Raw genomic sequence first — 15,338 nt, forward strand, 5'->3', positions numbered from 1 at the left:
GAAAAAAAGATACGGGGCTTTCAAGATCTGGAGGCAAAAAAATTCAAAAATTTTCAAACTTACTAGTGGCGCACCGGTTGCTAGGTGCGCCACTAGTAACAGAACAAAATATTGGTTTTGAATTTTTTTTGGATTTTTTTTCAAAAAATGATTCGTAATATGACAGGGAAGTTTGAAATATTTTTCAAAATTTCATCATACTCATGAATATGAACAAAGTCCTAGACATCAACAAGGTTTAATAGGATTGATATGATAGATATATCAACAAGTGGCTGTTAAGTGAGGTGTTGCTGGGGTTGGATAGAACCGCGAAGTTAAGCGTGCTCGGGCTGGAGTAGTGTGAGGATGGGTGACCTTCCGGGAAGTTTGACCACTCAGTGCGATTTGACTTGAAATTAAGCATATTGACCTGAGATTAAGCCATAGTGACCCGAGATTAAGAAAAAATTGGAAAAAAAATTTGAAATTTTTTTGAAAAAATATTTTTGAAAAAAAATTAAAAAAAATTTAGAAAAACTTTTTTTTTTGAAAAAAATATTTCTGAAAAAGTATTTAAAAAAATTTGTTACTAATGGCGCACTTCTATGTGGTGCGCCATTACTAAGTCAGATAGTAATGGCGCACCACTGGTGCGCCATTAGTATACCAGATACTAATGGCGCACCAGCGGTGCGCCATTAGTAAAAATTACTAGTGGCGTGATGCTAGTGGCGCACCAGTAGTGCGCCATTAGTAGGCAAAACTAGTGCGCCACTAGTAGGCCTTTTTCTAGTAGTGAAATAAACCTAAAACTCCCATTATGATTTGAGATTGCCTTGCCGTTGCGCCCCTTGCCTTTCTTACTGGATTTCCAGTTGATGGGGAAGGCTTGGCAAAGAAGCTTGTGTCAGAAGAGAAGTGGAAAACTAAGCTGTTCGGGCTTAACTTAAACCTGATTGCCCTAGTAGGAGTCAGAATAAGGTTGAGGCTTGAAGACAAGCAACTGACATCTCGGATCTTGCCATTGCCAGGAGCATGGATGCCCAGAATGCCCTCAGTCTATGTCTGTCTATATAGGCTTTAAGGAAAAAGGCAAGTAAGCCGTAAGCCACAAATCAAGGCTTTTAAGGACCTTCGACAGCTTATAAATAAGCTAATAACAGATCTTTTGCGTCTTTCGAGATGCGAAGAGAAGTAAGAAGGTTTACTATTGGGATAATGAAGATATGACCATATTTCAGATCGATTTTCAACAGACAAGATCGGATAGTAGAATAGAGAGAAGGATTTGCTGCTTTCTTAAAATGATAGAGTCAGGAGAGGGTCTATGTTAATAGAGCTCTTTAGATAGGGAGAGGAAAGACGCAACTAGACCACGGAAAGAATAGAATCTTTTACCGCTACATCCGCTGGAGAAGAAAACTCAGCAAAGGAGATTCCTATCCTTTCTCTAGTTGAAGACTAATCTAGATATTCCCGAAGATGCTTGACTTCGAGTTCTTGGAGTGACAGCTTTCTTTGTAAACAAGGGTCCCTTACTCTATTACTTTTCCACTTCATTGATCTGAAAGAAGTGACAGAAGAAAGCTACGGGCATATACCCCTGCCCCAGGGGAACAGGTGCCACCTCAACAGCTATATTCTAAATCGTTAAGCCTCGCAACCCTTTCCTATGTATCAGACCTTTCCCGCTTTCCTTACTTTCCTTCCTCACTCAAACTTCAAAAAGTCCTTCCATGAATCTAGGGAAGGAAAACCACCTCTGACTTCACCAAGTCTCCCTTTCTTTGGTCGAAGGCTTCAGGTCAAGATCATTTTTCCTATCTATTGAAGATGCAAAGAGACATGCTTCTTCCTCTTCAAGTTGGAAGTGCAAGAAGAAATGCGGTAAATAGGAGTTCCATCTACCACGCACTCGCCCCACACTCCAGCTAACTTCAGCATCCATACTCAGCTAGGAGGAAGGTGCCGGGGACACTATGAACACACATGTACTTGGTTGACTTCACGTCCCGTCTCACAACCGGGTAAGATCAAATAAACAAACAGCTTGCTTGCCCAATCCCTATTGAGAGGATTTCTTGAGCTTGAACTTCCTTTTGTAGCTCCGCTCACAAGGACTTCTTTTCATCCGCAATGAAGCTTATACCACCACTTGGTCAGTAAGGCCTGATTCAAAAAAAGATCAATCACCCCCTTCCCTACTTCAATGGAAAAGGGGGAATCGCCCTTTCACAGCCGCCCCTCCACAAAATTTATACCTATCCTTTCGCCTAAGATGATAACGAACGAAGACAGATAATTGCGTAGATAGGAGGAGGAAACGAACCAACCCGAAAAAACAAACAAAAGGGAATGAGAGAAATGATCGGAACGATTGAGGAAAGAAATAGAATGGCGGCCCCTTTCCTTTCGCCCAGGGGGCATCGTCGTCGGGGACAGGCTTCGAGGGTTCTTCCATATCTAGATATAGAGATAGATGATGATAGAGATATAGATCTTTCTATAGATAGATCCTTTGAGAAATTTCTATTGATCCGCTTTCAAGATCTATGAACAAGAGAGATCCAGAAAATCTCCATGTAAAAAAAGAGATGAATAGATAGGGCTGAGCCGATAGCAGGACTGGGTACGATGATGGGGCGAGAGAGGGAAAAAACCCTTCGGGATGGATCGGGAAAAGTGACCTCCGGCTCAGCCCACGACTTCCTTCCCTTCGCATAGCTCAGGTGACTCCCTTCCCCCTTTTTTCCCAGAATGAATTAGCCCGACATGATGAATCCTGCCCTCCTGTCTTTCTTTCTCATTGAATGAACCACTGCCTGGGATGCCCCTATGCCTATGAATTCAATGATTTAAGGGCCCCGGGAGGTAACTTCGGAAAGAAAGCCTACTGGTTGGTCTGGTTGTCCCCCGGCGGTGCCCGGGCGGGCCTCGGTTCAATCTTGCCGATTCTACATAGACATGGCTCAAAATGAAGGGGTAAGGCCAAGTGTTCTTAAAACAAAACTCGAAGTTCACACTTCGGAGCACGGTCTTCCGTTAGGTCCTTTACGGACGACGAAAGCCGCTTGGCTATACTATACTCTTTGCCTCCGGCTGTTCTGTTCTTTTCTTTTGGCTCGGCGGAGCTGAGCTGGGTTCCATTACACTCTGTAGGAAATGCATAGACAGTCCACGCAGCAAACCGAGGCCCTGCATGCGCCATACGTACCGCCTACGAATAATAGGCAGCCCCACCCCAGGCAGAGTTTGTGAGCCGTGTAATAGGCGACCATTTCGCGCGGTTCGGGGGGCACTTGAATAAGCTGCCGGCACCCGGCTGCGTCTTTACCCCTATCCAATTTTTGGGCCAATTCCCCCTTCATACTACCAAAAAATGAGATTCTTGCCGAATCCGAGTTTGCTGGCCCAACCATTACAAAACTAATACCTATTCTGTTTAGTTCTTCAGGTGCTTCTCTAGCGTATAATGTAAATCTCGTAGCGGATCAATTCCAACGAGCCTTTCAAACTAGTACTTTTTGTAATCGACTCTATAGCTTCTTCAATATACGCTGGTTCTTCGATCAAGTTTTGAATGACTTTCTAGTCAGATCGTTCCTGCGTTTTGGATATTCAGTCTCATTCGAAGCTTTAGACAAGGATGCTATTGAGATATTGGGACCTTATGGTATCTCGTACACATTCCGACGATTGGTCGAGCGAATAAGTCAACTTCAAAGTGGATCTGTTGTGCGAAGAGTGCGTTATGAACCGTGGCCGCCTACCTGCTTTGGTTGGTGGGGGCGGCTCCTCCGTTGTGGGTAAACGGGAAACCCGACTCTACGAACCCGAGGAAAGGCTGCACAGCTTCCGTAGGGGCGTTAAGACCGGAGCTTTTTGTAGTGCTAGCAGGAATGCAAGTGAATGAATCCAATCTCACCCCCTTTAAAATCGGCGAGGTAATACCTTATTGAAGTAGGGCACGCTACGGCAACACAGGACTGACGGGGTGGGGGCATGCTGTCTACTTGGCGAGCCTTCACTGCCCCCTTCTGTAACTTCCCTTCTTTCGTCCGTCCACGAGGCAGTCAAAAGAAAGAGAGAAAGGGGCGGCTATAACGCAGGAGTCATGGCGGTTGTATGCCACAAGGTCCCTATAGACAAGGGGACAAGTGAATCATCGCTTTTGGGCGCAGGCAGCCCTCTACCATCCATCCCATTGCATTCCTCTCGTAGGGTACTGTACTGTCTCAGACCAGATACATCTATGGAAAGAAAGGATTTCATAGAAAATCTTCATTTTTCTATTTTTTTATCCCCATGCATTTCGTTATTCCCATAACTATGGATTGATTGTCCCTACCTAACTAAATGGTAGTGGTCTAGGGAGCGCAATTGCTAGAGCACGGGAGAATGAAGAGTAATGATTTAAGCAAGAGCAGCCGGACGGACTACTATAGTCAGTCTAGTGACTACTATAGTCTTTTCTTTCTTTGTAGTTAAGTAATAATGTTTGGTATAGCAGCCTTTCCGAGCGAGTCTCTGGGATCTCCTGTAAACCCCCAGGATGTGGTAAAGGGAGGATATTAGGGGAAGCAGTGAGTGGAGATTCCCCTGCGGAGAGTCGGATGAGGGGAGACCCTCACGTCCGGTTCGGAGGGCGGGGATATCCCGACCCTACTATCATTATGCCTTTGCAATGTTACTTGGTTCAACTCCATTTGTGACCTTTTCTCGTATGTGGGATTCTCCATCTTCTTGGGTAGATTCTAGATCGTCTTTCATTTTGTTAGTGAGTAGTTTTCTTATTAATAAGTCAAGTCAAGAGTAATAAGAGAACTGTAGGAGCTTGCCAGGACGGCTTGGTAAGCAAGCTACCTGTTATGTAGGCGCCAACTCCCAGTTCTTTCTCTTCTTTCTTTTTGATTTTTTATTCCCATTTTTTACTAAACGTATAATCTCCTTTCCGGGGAAGGGGTAACATAGACGGAGGCACATGTAGACAGATACAGACTTTTTCAATCTTTTGCCTAAGCGAAGTAGTTGATCCCTCTGAGGTAAGGGCGAATCGAGACCGAAAGCTACTAATAAAATAGCATAATCTGAACACATAGCTGAACACATAGTTTAAGTAGAAACTATTAAAGCTCCCTGGTCTCGAAACGGCCGGCTTTGGTTCAGCTCTCGGGGCCACCTTACACACTAATAAAATCGTCAGCTTCCTTCCCCACTCATCGCCCTCACTTTAAGACAAAAAATCCAATTCGATTCAAAGATCGAAATCATACCTCCAGCGGGCAAGGTCGGCTCAAGAAATGGAAGTTGTGAGATGGAAAGAAAACCCGAAAAAAGAACTGAATTAGGGATCAATCCATACGCGGCTTGCCTTCTCCCCTTCCCCATAGTAAGCCAGCCAATAGTAAGTACCCTAACTTAAGAAGTTCTCTTAGCTAGCGCATGTCCATTAGTGTGACCACCGCATGCTCCTGCATGAGTTTCATGAATGGTTTGTTTTCAAATCCTATCTCTCTGGGGAAAGGTATCTTTTTTTCAATTCGAACAACGGTATCCCTACCTGGCAAACTATCCTCGTTTTCGAAGTCCCTAGTTTTGTCCAATGCTGTAGTATTCCGGTTAGTAGATGGCTTCCTTCATCGGAAATCTAGCTAGTGCTTTCCATTAGGTGTGCAACGAAGGATAGCCTTGCTTTTCTTCTGATTCTGATTCAGTCCAAAGATAGAGACAACAGAAAGGTAATTATTGAATCGGACTTGGCTTCTTTTTCGGCATGGGCAAAGGTTTGGCAATTCCACCATTAGCAAAGGTTTAATCGGTTGACGGTATCCTTGGCGAAAGGCACCTGGTGAGAGTAGCTGCTGCTGCTGTGCTACCTCCAACTATGAAGTTCAGCACATGAACAATACAGAGTACTTTGTTTCCAAAAACAATACAGAGAACAAGACCACAAGAAAACAATTTAAAAGAACTACTTTGAGGCAGCAGCATCTGGACAACAGGCTTAAAAGCTTCCAGAAAAATGATAGCACAGACAGCCGAAACAATTTTCCTAATATTTCTTTAACTTGACCTTTTTGCAGTACATCTAACGGCATATAGGGGAATGCCTTTTTTATATTACATTTGCACCAAACCAAGCTATTCTTAATGCTAATTCCTTTGCATAGATACTTTCAAAAGTGCTGAGAATAGCAACAGAGAGAAAACGCTACAGAAGATATCACAATTGAATTACTAACCTGGTACTTGTTCATAGATTTTCTAGCATCTTCAATAAGCTTTGATTCTTACTCAAGTAGTTTGGTTTGTAGTGTATTTTTTTTCCTTGACTCTAGTAGTGTAGTTAGCATGCCTTCCGTTCCTTGCTTGCTTATGCAGTTTTGAATTAAAGACGACCTTTCGATTCATTATTGACTGGATAAAGTAGTATTATTAATATACGCTGATTCAGACAAATCAAAAATAAGAGACAGTCTTTTTCGATACTGTATGCTGGGACAGACCTGTAGGTCAGCACAAGCACAGCCAGCCTTCCACCTCTTTATACTTATGTTTAGTAGTGTACCTGGTCTTACTTCTTTTTCAGTTTACGCTTGTGTCCCAAGCTTGCAAGTTCGAAGAAGAGTATTGTATTGACCTGAATCAATTTGTTTGCCTACCCGCCGTTATGTCTTAGCTAGGAATGAGCTGTGAACAAAATCGAAATAGTTGTTACTTGAGTCGATAATGACTTTGTGTCGGTTTGCTATTTTCTATAAATTGGACTGGTACCATGTATTGTAACATAAGCTTTTGTATAAGAGCTGAGATGTAGTTAAGATTACACTTGATCCTCTCTCTATTTTGTTGCTTCCTTCCATTATCTCCAAGAACTGGTATCAACACTAGGAACCTTCACAGTCAGGGTTGATTTTATTAGACCACTATGAACACTTGTAATTGGTTCTTTCTACTTCATGCATGGTTCTCTCTAGTTAGTGGAAGAGTGTACAACATAGGGATTGGTATCAGTCACACATTTAGGAAAGAAAGTGAAAGGGGAGGGCAAGAGCGGTTTGAAGGTCAATGAAATGATAAAAAACCACCAGGTCGAGTTTGCTTCTCCCTTCCTTTTGGTGTTTAGGATGTGAAGTTGATATAAGAAGAGAGGAAAGGGGAACTGCGCTAAATGGATAATTTCATCCTGGTGATGGGCTATTCCAATGGGCATGCATCTGAGATATGGGCTTTGAGCGTAGGAACGCCCACCTTTACAAGAGCTCAGTTCTAAGATTGTTTGCACGCAGGCACCACTACTATTCTGTCTTTTCTTGTTATGCATCCGGTCCTATAAATCTTTCTTTTCTGACCGGAGGAAGAGAAATAAAAACGTCACTTCGCTCGCCTTGGGGGACCTAATTAGGAGCTGATGATTTCTTTAATAGATATGAAGATGCCTTGAATGAACCCAAGCAAGCCGAAATAGAATACTATAAGTATGAAGTGGACATCTATGGTTTAATTGGAAACATCTCTTTTCTATTTAGATTTTGCCAGTGCCTCCCTTTGTGGCAGAGCGAGCGCCTTGACTAAGATAGATTGACTCTTTCATTCTTTATTTTATTTTATTCTGGTTCGAATCGTTTGAGGAAAACCCCCTTTGGCATCAATGAAACTCTGTTATATAGGAGTTCAAAAACCTCATTTCGTTTGAGAGATAGTGGAATTTCTTCTTTCAACACATACATCGACGAGGGTGTCAATGACTTGAGTGAGGAATGGTCATGTGCTAGAGGCCGTACCTTTGGAGTAAGACCTCAACAAGGGGGTGTGCAGTTTAAATGTAAATGACGAGCATGGAGAGGCCAAGGTCATTTGTAATTAGGTGTGGCTGATGCAAGAAGACTGGCGAGCTGTCCATGGTGAGAAAAGTTGTGATGCTACTGCAGGGGGCATCCTGGTGTAGTTGAGGGCGTAGAACTTCTGTGCGGTTACAACTAGCACTTAAAAGACCTTCCATGTAGATGAGTTCTCTTGAGTGAGACTAATCGAGTTACGAAGAAACCTTTGCGATGGTGCTGTGCAGTTGGGTTCTCTATGGAGGAACTTCGTTGTGGGGACCAAGGGGTCTTGTTAAGAAGAGTTTCTTTGATGAAAAGAGTGTAGCCATGATGGCAAGTCAAGGTGGGGCCCTGTGAAGGCAAGCCTTGTGTATGTTGGCGTGATGACGAGAGAAAGGAAATGCCCTGAAACAATAGCTGTCCGTAGCACACCCTGCAATGACTTCGACCAGCGGACCAGCCTATCCAATACCCTACGCCATGACCTTAGAAGTTCGTACCCCATGATATTCAATGACACCCTCAGACATTTGATCATTCATCCCTCACAGTACGCTTTCTTTCTTTTTTTTTGGACTTTGAATTCCAAGCGAAGGAAGCTCAGTGAAAGATAGACTGGGATTTGACAGCAAGAACAAAGCAATCATAGTACGCGGCACACATCGCTGACGAATTAGATTGACGTCCCAAACCAACATAGGTTCAAGACTAAGTGCAGAACCAAGAATGCCGTGGATAGAAAAGTGAGTGCTTCCTCAAGCTTCATGAAGGAAGGGTCCAAGGACCTAAGCGACAAGCTCTACGAAAAAGAAAAACCTATATATAGATAGTGGTATGTGTTCGCTGACACTAAATAGACTTGGCTCTGGGCAGAACTGAGTGGCTAGGCTAAGTTCCCTAGTCTTCTATTGGCCTACCCACCCCTACGACATGGAGGCGCTTACCCTTCTCCAACAAGCGTTCCACCACGCGGCGATTGATTACCGCTTTCCGTCTCAATCCGTTCCAGACCAAGCCCCTTCTCTGATCGGGGGAAGGTCATTCTAAAACATCAGATCTCCCATTGATGCTGATCAAAAATAAGTTTATCCACCTAAAATATATTCTAGGTACCGAAAGATTGGATGTCATTTCTCAACACCAGGCAGGACGAGCAGCCCTATACCACGTGTAGCCACACTCTAGTGTCCTTTTCTACTTAGTTGGACAGATCACTTCAGAAAATCGTATAAAAATCAAGAAAGAACACGGATGCGCTAACGTGCAACGGCTTTCACGCTAGTTTCTCAAAAAATCCTATAAAAATCAAGCAAGAAAAAGGTTCTGGCAGGCTGCGTGGGACTGTAAATCCTCTTTCGCTGGCTGGGCCCTTTGGACTCAAAATCCAAACGGAGTGAGTGGTTTGATTCCACTCTTAGAACGAGACTGAACGAAATAAAATGCAAGTGAAAGGAGACGAGAATCAAATTGTAGGCTTCTTTCCTAAAAGCGGTGGTTCTCGCCTCCCCGTGCCCAAAGCGGGGTGGGCGACAGCGCTGCGGTTCTTTTCTTCATCGATCGGGTAGATCCATATGTTCTGAGGGGGGGGGGACAAGGTGTAGCGCAGTCTGGTCAGCGCATCTGTTTTGGGTACAGAGGGCCATAGGTTCGAATCCTGTCACCTTGATGTGGTATTCACACAATGGGGACGAAGTGCAAAGCCCCGCAGCCTATCCGTTGTCGGGAAGGCAGGGGTATTAAAAGTGAAACTTGGCTTGCGTGTGCGCGCACACAAAGGAGACTGAGTTGGATTGCAAAGCCTCTCAGACGGAAGGAACCTGTTTTGAAAACCCCTTTCTACAATCTTGAGAAATCTCACGCAAGCAACTACACGCCGCAAGTCCTCGGTACTGTTCGCGAGGAATTTGAAAAGATTGACTCCGCTTTTTTTCTTTTCGAGCATGCCAAGCCTCCAGTAGAGCGGAGTTTTGTGCATGAAGTAGGCGCAGTTTACAAACTAGTGAATGGTCAAATGAATAGGCTCGTTTCATCAGGGGTAACCAAGGAGTAAGAATGATTTGATAAAGTAAACATTACCTTTGAGTGCGGTTCCTTCAGAACAAGCTCTTCCCTTTTCAGATTGCTTCTTTGGGCCACTTGAGCATTGACTGGGCAAGGTTGGATTCCCTCTACTTCGGGTGGCTACTATTTCTCAACAATGTTTTTTCATTTGATCCAATAGCCCTCCGTTAGATAGGAACGGCTTTGCTAAATACTGAGAACTCTCGAATAGAATATGAGAAGGGAAAGATCCTTTACATAAGGAACTATTGATCATAGGCGTACACTCTGAAAAGAATTGAATGAAACTCTCTTGTTTCGTCAACTTTGATATCATTAGCTGTCTTTGTAGCTGGCCCTCATGTCTGGTGTTCCAAGTAAAAACTTTTCAACTAGCTGCGTCACCGCTGTTTTAAACCCTGACTTGGAATCAGAGCCATAAACGAGTGATTCGGTCAGACGGACGATTGAGTTCTTAAAGCTTGGATCGGCACTTCTTGTGTTGAAACAAACACGCTGTTGCTAGCGCCCTCAACGCTCTCTTCGATCCTTCGCAAACATAGCTCCTTCTACGGGAGATAACTTTCGATCACTTTCATCTCAATTCGTTTCATTGGCTGGTCGAGTGGATGATTAGACACAGGCGGAGTATTCAAGTTGTCCCTACTTCAAGTTCTTCCTACTAACTAACGGGTCTAATTATCGCTGGCTCACAGGCTCCTTCCAAGCAAACATTCGCTGCGCCCCTCGCATTCAAGCTCTTGCTTTGTCCTGCGGCCTGCCCTCTAAGCAAAAGCAAGATCTAGACAAGAGTGAAAAGCAGTCAGAATATTAATAATCTAAAAAGGCCTTCCTTGGTTGTGTAGCTAATCCCCCTCCTTGACAAGAACAGAATTTGTGCATCTTCAAACTGGTTATGGGTGATACCCTCATTCCCCATTAACTCACTAGAAAGCCCTTTGAATAAGCCTCAGGAACACCCATTCCTTTCGGATCAGGGGGTGGTTGTTTTAACTACTCGTTCGGGGAACATTAGACAAAGTTACTTATTTGAGAAAGTAAATGAACCTGAAATAGGACCTATGTGATAGTTTGCGGCATGAGCATGTAGATGCTGGTTATGGTATCAGATCTGAGGACCAAGAATTTCAAAAGGATAGTATTAGACTCAATAAGAAGCTTTCAAAACATCACTTCTCATATTTGGTCTGTGGGCTACCACTCTTAAGCTTTCTTATCTTACTCTTTCCACTAACGTTAGGACTTAGGGGAGCTGCTGAATACGAGACACTTCATTCTCGGCCGTGCGTGGTCTTCCCTCGGGGATGGGAGAATATAGAAGGTGGGTGGGTGGATCTCTATTCTCCACCAGGATAGGGTTGATTTGATTGGCATTCACACCTTTTAGAAGGAGCCACTCAATGCAATTCTCTTTTAGGCGAAGAGAGTATGCCCAACTGGAGTGGTTTCCGCCTATATTCCAACTAATGTCATCTCCAAGATGGACAAATCATCTTATCTGCGGATCTATTCCATGCCAGAATTCGACATGCTATTGATGTGGGTATTTCACTTTCCAGAGTAGGATCAGCGGCTCAAATTAAAGCAATGAAACAAGTAGCTGGAAAATCCAAATAGGAACTAGCTCAATTCGCAGAGTGACAAGCCTATTATTCGCCTCTGCTCTCGATAAAACTAGCCAGAATCCATTCTTTTTATGACGGGAATTGCTTAAACAATCCCAATCAAACCTTCTCCCAGTGGAAGAACAGATAGCTACTATAGCTACCGGAACGATAGGATATCTTGATTCGTTCGAAATTGGACAGGTCAAGCTATTTCTGGACTGGATGAGTTACGTAAACACCTCAAAGATACTCATTCCAAGAAATTCGATCTTCTAGCTAGCTTCTAGCCAGGTGGATAAGGATGGAATCTGGTATCCAAGAAGAGGATGTTGGACATTCTTCATCCCGGAGGGCCGGGGAGAGGAGAGATAGCATCACTCTGACTTTACCGGAAGGAGGAAAATCCAGAGTTGGCTTTGGGAGAAGAGAAGGAAGCTCTCAGGTTTAGTGATTCATACCTGTCCTGTCTTTTGTTTCCAGGGTTTCGATTTCCGGTCCAGAGATAATCTACTTATTTATTTTATATGAAAACGGAATTTTGCATATTATACGGAATTTGTCATAACAGGTTTCCTAGAGTTGAGGAATTCTATCCATTCCAGGAAAAGCACTGGTTTGAGAAACTACACTACAGGAAAGTACTAAGGAATAGGAAGCTGCTACTTATACTTATTATTCTTGTCCAAAGATGCCAGGCCGAGACAGAAACCCAACTAGTGAAATAGAACGGATCTCTCTAATAAACTGGGGTTCTTCTCTTCGGGTTGCTGGTATCCTTATATGGATCCGTCTTGTCTCCTCGGCTCGATAAGCTAGCAAAGTCAGTTCGTTGGATTGGTCTGTCCGGTCAGTCAGTCAGGAAAGCACGTCAAGTCGGTTAATAGCTCTGGTCCGGTTTCTAACTCTGTTAATTGGTATGGTCTGGAGGCCTGGCAATAACAATAGCAGACAGGTCAGTTGTTCAAGTCCGTCTGGTTGATAGGTCAGCTCGGTATAGAATCTTGTCTGGTTTCTGAAGTCGGTAAAGTCCAATCAGTAGAGTGCCAGTTAAGTTCCTCAAGTAAGGATCTTTGATTCCTCCAATTCGGTAGGTAATCATAATAGTCTCGGCTCGGAATGCGAAGATGCTGCTAATCTGTTAAAGGGATCTAGATCACATTTATTTGATATGCATCCCTTCTTCAACCCCGGATGTGTACCTCACGCCAGGGAATAACGTAGTTCTAAAGTAGTGACTCGTGTCTTGGAGGTCGTCCATCCAAATGTTCCTCTTTGCCATTGCCCGTGTCTACTCCTATAACCGAATCGATGGCCTATAGCGCCATGCCATAATGAAATTCTTGATCATTTCTTTGTTCGTAACATGGCGTAGTGTATCACTGGGTGCCACAATCCCATTCAATTCTTGTCCATTCAATACCATGGATATATCGATTTCTATTTTCAGAAAGCTACTATTTCGATTGATATCTCTAGCAAATATATGCGTAGCGTATGTCAAGATAAAGTAAATCAATCTGTATGACGGCAGGGAGCGGAGGCAGCTTCAACTCAAGTGAGGAGCAAGCTTACCTCGGGCGGGTAGATTGATCGGCTCCTTCATATCTCGGGATTTCTCTTAGGCCACCCAGGCCATACCATAGAAAAAGATCTAGTTTCCTTTCCCTCATCAACCTGCCGCTGCCATTCTTTTATTTCACGAAAGAATCTTTCCGTCCGTATTGAGCAACTCAAATTCCTAGAAAGCCGTTGGTGCACCCACCCAGTGAGTAACTACTAATGCAGTGAGTAACTACTAATGTTACGAACAAAGAAACTTTCAAAAAGTGGACCCACCAAGCAAAGCAACGGATTGGGCTGCACTGCCTTTCGGCGTTTTAGTTAGGCGCATCCTCTTGCGGGATGAAAATCTGCCATAGCACGCTCCGCGCCTTTGAAGGAACATTTGCTCGATGATGGTCCTACCCTACGCGGGCTTACTAACGATGGCCAAGCACACAGTCATTCCCATTCTATTTGATAGGGGAAGCAAGCTAGTCAAAGAAGAAGGAAGCATGGGTATAGGTAAGTCTAGACATATTGACACGGGCGTACACTGAAATAGGCATAAGGCCGCTAACGCTAAGGAGACAGCGCCGCTTCTTTGTTCGTAACTAGGACATGTATTGATGCTAGAGGCAGACTCCTGGCACTTATCACTCCTTAGATGAAGCAAGACAAGAGTGAGTCCGCTAAGGGGCAAGTATGACTCAAAAAATGATGGCAGATTTTTATGGAAACGATTATATTTTAGTATATTGTATCATTGGGTTTGTCATTGTCGATAGCTATTCTTGTCGCCGTTAGGGCTGGCCGGATGATCCATCACATAAATGCTATTAATGTTGAAACACAAGTAACTGATATATCCAAAGATGTTCTTAAAGAACAAATCATTTATCAATTGGAAATACTCTATAAAGTCTATAGAGATACTACTGAGGGTGTGCACTTACCAGCAGGAGTCAATCTCCAAGAAGTAAGCACACATCTATTTTTTGTAGACAAGAGAATGAGCCTTCTAAATAGTATCTACTGTGATCTTATTGCAAAGGGAACTGGAAGTGAATACTTTGGCCAAGTTATACAATTTCTTCTGGGATAGCTTGTTGTGGGGCTTTCCGAAGGGTCGTTCTGAGAGTGGTCTCTTTTCTTTAAGGTTGCATATATTGTCGGAGAAGGGAGGGGTCCAGGCCAGGTCTAAAAGTGCCGAGTTGGGTTTGGGACAAGATCAGGAAATAGTGCATCTTATATAGTGGGTGCCAACTTGATTGCTGCTGGGATTGCTTGATAGGAAACTTTGATTGATACGAGCAGATGTGAATGAATTGAAATAGTCAATAGTGGTGATATGATCCCGGTATCTACAGTCGGATCTACTTCTGCTACCGAGACTGCTGCTACTGTAAAAGCATCAGGAACATGTCAATTCACTGAATAAAGTGCTCTTTCCATTGATTTATGGATGAAATCACGAAAAAGAGAAGGAACCACCAATTCTGCATCAAAAACAGGGGTTCTGGAGCCAGTTTCTCAAATCGTAAGTAGATCCAATCTAGGGCAGTTGATAAGTGAGGTTCTCCGGTCGAATGCAAATAAGCCAGAGTGTATCTCTTGTTTCGAGGAAGAAACAAACATCCTGGTCTCAATAGATCTTGATTCTATGCATGCGTCAGACACATCACGAGCCGGAACAAACGAGTGCTTTCAACTCACGGGCCGGAACAAATGAGTGCTTTCAACAATAAGCAATACCCGAGCTTCCTTCTACCAACCAGGATTCCGATACCAATTCCAATCTGGCACAGCACAAGGAAGTAGCGCACGAGAAGAACCAATACGAGAACCCTTCCTTCCAGCCAGAATCCGTCTTTCTTGTCCTTTGCATTCGAGGAATGGGATCTGCCTTGTGGAAACAAAAGCTATTTGTTCGAGTCAAGTAAGCGGATAGTCAGCTAAGAATACTGGAAGAGAACTCTCTAGCCCTGCACTTAAACTAGACTAGAAATCCGAAAAAACACTAGTTTTGGCCCATAGTGAAATAGAGTTTTTCTTCTCCGCGAACTCCCCATGCTTGGCGCCATAGGCTTTAGGACTTTTGGCACTAGGGAATCATACTTTGATCAGATCCGTGGACAGGCTCCCGAGGTCAAATCGGATTATGGACTGTTCCAGCTAAGCGAAAACGCACTTCACTACTAGCAAAGAAGTCAGCTCAGGGCAGGGCCGGTGGTAATCTCAGATAGGAACTTGCCGGGATCCTTCCATACCTGCCATCCACCACTACTACTGATCGTTTCCCAGAACGAGCCATACCTTTTCCCAT

The 15,338-nt window shown here is 43.8% G+C and overlaps 1 non-coding gene across 1 annotated transcript; it reads left to right on the plus strand.

The window, feature by feature from the left end:
* The first annotated feature begins 9,396 nt into the window (after positions 1 to 9,396).
* On the plus strand, positions 9,397 to 9,471 carry TRNAP-UGG (transfer RNA proline (anticodon UGG)). Its single transcript has one exon. It is a non-coding gene; the product is annotated as a tRNA-Pro (tRNA).
* The last annotated feature ends 5,867 nt before the right edge of the window (positions 9,472 to 15,338 follow it).

The sequence above is a fragment of the Triticum aestivum genome, chromosome 4D, assembly GCF_018294505.1.
Source record: "Triticum aestivum cultivar Chinese Spring chromosome 4D, IWGSC CS RefSeq v2.1, whole genome shotgun sequence".
NCBI lineage: Eukaryota > Viridiplantae > Streptophyta > Magnoliopsida > Poales > Poaceae > Triticum > Triticum aestivum.